Raw genomic sequence first — 6,449 nt, 5'->3', positions numbered from 1 at the left:
GATGGCAAATCTGGTCTCCTATGTCCGAATTTCATGTTCATTGGTCAGTCTGAACTGGTAATAATGGCTGAGCCCTCCGCCTCAATCATTTGGTCGAGTGTCCCTTTTTTTCACAAATCCAAGGTGGCAACCCTAGGAGTTACTCAAATTTGAATGTCAACGTTTTTCAATACGATTTGGAAAACAACAATCCTAAGATAAAAACAAGGCTTACGCTGATAATATAAAAGAGTTGAATGATATATTAAACATTCCTGTTCCAAGTAATGAAGACAGAGTCAAATTACACTCTTTACGGGAAAAATTAGATCTTTTTTTCCAAACAAAAGTGAAGGGGGCGTGCATAAGGTCCCGAGCCAGATGGTTGGAACATGGAGAAAAAAATTCTTCTTTCTTTTTTAGTTTAGAGAAAAAACGTGGTGAAGCAAGGAAAATCTCTGCTTTATATATATTGATAATAGTCTCTCTAAAAATGAAAAGGAAATATCTTCAATTATCTCTAACTTTTACCAGAAGTTATACACTTCCTCGTTTGACCCTCAGGCTTGTCGTGACTTTTTTGACAGAGTATCCCCATTTATTCCTAAAATCTCCAGAGAAAATTGTGAGCTTTGTGAAGGTCCAATTACACTAGAAGAATTACAGTCTGTTATTACAAAGATGCCATCAAATAAAAGTCCTGGTCCAGATGGATTGCCTTATGAATTCTATGTAACATTTTGGGAAGATCTAAAACACTTATTTTTGGAAGCTTTTGTTGATTGTGCCAAGAATAATGAGTTAACTGTTTCTAAGAAGCAAGGTTTAATATCTCTCATTCCTAAACCAAATAAAGATCGTCTTTATCTTGATAATTGGCGACCTATAACTTTGCTTAATTCAGACTACAAATTACTTGCTGCACTGTATGCTAATAGATTAAAAATATGTTTAGAGGAAATTATTTCTGTAACACAGTCGGGTTTTATGAAAGGTCGGCATATTTCTAATAATATTCAGCTTGTTCTAGACATTTTAGATTACGCGGATTTATTTGATGAAAATTCATTGATTTTGTTTTTGGACTTTTACAAAGCTTTTGATACTGTCGAACACTCTTTAATTTGCGAAGCTTTACAATATTTTGGGTTTAAAGAAAACTTTAGGAATATCATAAGTACTCTCTATACTAATATTAATAGTTGTGTATCTTTAGCACATGGTACCTCTCCGCGTTTTGATGTAAAACGTGGCCTAAGACAAGGTTGTCTGATTTCGCCTTTCTTATATTTGATAGCTTCTGAACTTCTTAATTTGTTTATTGTTAATTGTGTGAATGTAGAAGGTATTAATATAGGTGACAACGTTATAACCATCAGTCATCTGGCTGATGATACCTGTCTGTTTCTTCAAAATGAACTTCAAGTCCCTATTGTTATGGATGCCTTAAAAATGTTTTCAGTTGTTTCTGGCCTCACTATTAATAAGAATAAGTGTGAGATAATGACTGTACATGATTCTGACATACTGTTAATTGATGGTATAAAGGTAAAAAAAAAGTGGTGAAATATCTGGGAATTACGATAAGCAAATCTACGGATGAAAGGATCTCTCAGAACTTTCTGCCAAAAATTGATAAATCTAAATCTATTTTTAATTGTTGGTTACAAAGAGACCTTACTGTTATGGGTCGTGTTTTACTTTCTAAGGCAGAAGGTTTATCTAGATTAGTGTATCCAGCTTTGTCTTTATATATTGATCGGAAAACGTGCAGCTATTGATTCACTCTTATTTAAATTCATTTGGAAGCACAAGACTGAATATGTAAAGAGGAAAACACTTATTAGACAATACTCAGAGGGTGGTCTCAATGTCTTAGATTTCCAAACTATTAATAGTATATTTAAAATCAATTGGTTAAAGCCTTGTTTAGTACATAATAATGCCCCTTGGTTTTTTATCCCCAACTTTGTTTGATAAATGTGGTGGTTTAAAGTTTTTGCTTTCATGTAATTTTATTTCAAGTAAAAAATAGCTTTTAAACACAACTTCTCTCCACACACATGTATATTATGGAATAATCAACATGTTGTATACAAAAATAAGACCATATTTTTTAAAGACTGGTATGACCAAGGTATTATGTTTATTTTTGAACTTCTAAATGATATTGGGGACCTAGCTATCTATGACGAATTCACCCAAAAAGAGTATTAGAAATTTCTCACTCTTTGCATTCCAGAGTTCTTAAAAGTATACCTACTAACTTGCTATCTCTAATTAAAGCGTCTTGTCTGTATGAACCTTGCTCAGGAATGATTCCTGTCCTGTGGCTTGGTGGAAGGGCTTTTGAGGAACGTTCTTGTAATAATGCTCATATTAGGAGTGTTTTTACTTCTCTTCATAGTCAATATCCCAATTCCTTTCATTGGTGGAGAGTGATGTTTCCTAACATCAGTAGGAATGTCTGGACTGAATTTAACCAATTTCTTGTCCCCAATGAAGTTAAAGAAGTTCATATTAAACTCTTGCATAGATACTTTATTTGCAATGAATTCATGAACAAGTTTAGACCTGATGTGTCACCTTTATGTTCCTTCTGCAAAGAAGAGGTGGAGTCTTTTTCTCATTTATTTTATGGATGTCTACATTCTTCTAATTTTTTGACTCAAATATCTTTATTAATTTGGGAGTCTCAGAAGGTCTTGGTCACCATTACAGAAAGTATGGTCTTATTTTTGAGTGTCGAATCTAACAGTAAGAAAATTAATAATGTGATAAAATTGCTGTGTCTGTTGGGGAAATATCATATTCATAAAGCCAGATTTCTTCAGTTTATCCCAAATGAAATTTTGTTTCATGCTGAACTTAAGACTTTTTATGATTCTGTATGTAAAGTACCTTAAAACAAAAAAGCTTTCAAGACATCCAGCCTACTAAAAGATATTGTAGATCATACTGCCAGATAATATATTGTCCCTGCTATCTACTTTTTTTAATTAATTTATTTATTTGTTGATTTGTTATTTATTTATTAATTTATATATTTATTTACTTACTCTGTTAGTTTTTATATAATTTGCACATTTTTTGTCTGTTTGTGTTTTTTGTGTGTGATATATATATATATATATATATATATATATATATATATATATATATATACATATACAGCTGTTTGTATTGTATTGTATTTTGTCTTAAAGATTTGAATAAAGTTTGTGAAGAAAAAAAACCCCCAACCTGTCGCCTGCGACAGGAAATGACATGGGCTGCATCCCAAGTCTCTTATTTTATACTGCTAACTCCTAACTCCTGACTTAAACCGGAAGTCGTTCGAGGTCCGCCATCTTTAAGGCCGTCTCATGTCTCATATTCCATCCAGTAAGGAGTTAGCATTAGGAGTTAGGAGGGATCTGTTAGGTGCGATGAGTAAGGTAACACGAGAGGTTCCTAACAGGAAGTCTTTTTCAGCTTAAGACCCTGACGTATAAATACCCGCCCCCTACGTCTGTCTCATTTGAACGAGATGGCGGAGAAACAGCGCAAGTGTACCCGTTACATGCATTCTTTGCAATGAAACGCTGTATTTCACATGCCTACCTGACTGCAAAGAGTAACGTTAATGATATTTCGTGCAAGACTGTCATGTTGTAATTAGGTTTATTTCATTCACAACCCGTTGCGTTGTTCAGCGGACTGTCGGTGATGTGTGGCTGTTAAAGTGATAGTTCAGGTTTTTGGACATGAAGTTGTGTGAAACACTGACCATCTGTAGCTCTGATATGACGGTGTCACTACTCTCAACGAGCCTCCTGCTCTGAGAAATCGCCCGTAGCTTACCGGAGAAAAAGTAGTTCTGAAGATGTACAGGGGACACGTAACCAAAAGGTTTTAAGCTACAAAAAAGTATGCATGTGTTTTGTTAGACTATTTCAATAATTTTAAAACATCCCCGCATTACGTCAGACCTTGCTATCAATTGGGACTATTTTCTGGCCAGTATCACTCCGCCGTGCAGGCCCGCAAGACAGCACGGCAACAGAAATCAATAAGACAGTTCATCACCACGCCGTGCAGGTGCGCAGGATAGCAACGGCTAACGAAAACTTCATCGGCTGTTTCCAACAGAGAACCAGTAGGCTATTATTAGTGAGGAAAAAGATGTACTAGCCCTATATATACCTACTACTACAGCGCGAACACCGGCTCAGGCTCACAACACACCCTCATCAGCTGCTGTAGGTAAACAGAGGAATACCAAAATGCTGCGAACTTGTGATTTCCCCAGCTGTGGGAATAAAAACATCACCGGCTCCCAATTCCATCGGTTTCCTGTTACACTTGACTCGCTGCCAATAAGGGTGGGGCCACATTTCCTGGGAAAACCCACTGGTCCGTGTTGTTGTTACGACAGTCACTCTGCTTTCCACTTCCGCCATGGAGTCATGATGAATACAAAATAAAAATTAAGGGAAAAATCAGCTACTTGTTTACACATTTTAATGTACAAAGTTTTGCACAATTTCTCTTGACAGATCATTTTTGGTTTTGATGATGGCAAAAAGAATGAATTTTCGTGTGAATGAACAGAGGGTATTTGTGAAGCACGGTATAATGAAATGTTTGTACTCGCATTAATGCTGTCTACTCAACGGGTCCATGCCTTTGAATAGAAGTGTATGTACTACGGGTGCTATGGAGTTGGTGTGTGGTGAGTGAAGATGTAATGAAATTGATAATGAAAAAAATGCAGATATAGCACAAACACAAACTACTGGCAGTACTAGCTGGGGTTATGTTGGTCAAATTCGAATCGTCACAATGCAATTAATAGAAAAATGTAGTAGATCAATAGTAGATGAATAATAAAATAATTGAAAAGGCTCCCTCTATTAATGAATGAATGCTTAGTTTCCATGAAGAATCCATCACTGTCTATAAAGTGTTAATTTTTTACAGGAAACTAAATCTTTGCACTTTTTCTATTGATTTCAAGTGGACAACAACAGGCAAGCAGCAGCCCCACAGGCCAAGAGCACACAGGCCAACTTGACATTGAAAAGGTAGTTCCTTTGCTAATCTCATCTACAATGTCTTAGCATATCATTACCCAGTTAAAGAGAGGGTTAAAACTCAAGTCCCCTCCTGTAATATAACACCACAGGAACATGCTACATCCATCTTGTTTGGCTTGAAATTGAGGTACCACTCATGCTGCAGTGAACAGAGGCTTTTCATCATCAACACATTTACCAAAAAGATTTGGTTTACTCTATAACACTGACAACCTATTACTGTTTGGATTTTGCATATTGATTTTCTGTCTCATTTTTGATTAATACAATAAAGTTAGGTTATTTAGTTCCTGTTTAATTAGTTGTAATTCGCAGTGTTAACCTCACAATTATGTGTACTTATAATGAATGCAGTTTTGTGCTAATGCTGCTTTTCTTCTAATGCAGGAAGACAAAAAAGTCGACACACGACTGACACACACTTTGCTGGCAGCCAGGTGGTGCCAGACAAAGGTGTTCAAGGGAACAGTTACTGAGCCTGAGGTATTACAGATGGACAGTGAAGAGCAGCGCAGAGCCGTGGAAGACCTCAAAAAGGACAGTCGGGATGAAGAAAATCTCAGCTCAACACGTTAACTTTTTCTATTTAATTTTCAATGTCAGAGTGACTTTGACATGTTTTGCGATGAGTTCGTTGATAAGGGCTACAAGGTGGATGCTTCTTTTGAAGACCATTATTAGTTTTGTTGGGAATGTTGTTAATATTAAAGAAATTATTATTTTTATATGTGTAAATAAAGTTTTTTGTGTTTGCCTAAATTGTTTCTTTTTCATGTTCTTATGTAAATAATCAACTTTTCTTCTACCCCTACTTTATCAATATCATTGAGCTGATATAAATAACATCTAATAAGTCTCAACAGCTGCTTTTCATTGACAAAACATTTATAAACATTTATAAACAAATATCAGTGAACAGAACCTAACTAGTTAAAATAAAATCTTATTTCCAACAGATTTTTGGGGGGGACAAAAAAAGAGTCTGGCATGTTGTGGCAGGCTGTGGCAGGTTGTGGCAGGCTGTGGCCGGCTATGGCAGGCTGTGGCCCGTTGTGGCAGGCTGTGGCAGGCTGTGGAACTGCGTAGCAACTGTTATATTAAGATATTTTTATAATTGTATTTCATATTAGATATTGTAATATAGCTTGTGCTAATAGTACCCTTTATGCTATTGTTACATTCTGTAAGTCGAGCTGTTGCAAAGACACCCTGTCACCTTGTGGCAGGCTTTGGCACTGTGTAGCAACTGTTATATTAAGATGTTTTCATAATTGTATTTCATATTAGATATGTAAAACAAGTAATACAACCAAGAAAATATAGAAAATAAGAATAATATAAATACATATATATATATATATATATATATATATATATATATATATATATATA

The sequence above is a fragment of the Epinephelus moara genome, chromosome 22 (genome assembly GCF_006386435.1).
Source record: "Epinephelus moara isolate mb chromosome 22, YSFRI_EMoa_1.0, whole genome shotgun sequence".
NCBI classification, from domain to species: Eukaryota; Metazoa; Chordata; class Actinopteri; order Perciformes; family Serranidae; genus Epinephelus; species Epinephelus moara.
The sequence above is the reverse complement of the archived record's forward strand: the minus strand, read 5'-3'. Positions refer to the sequence as shown.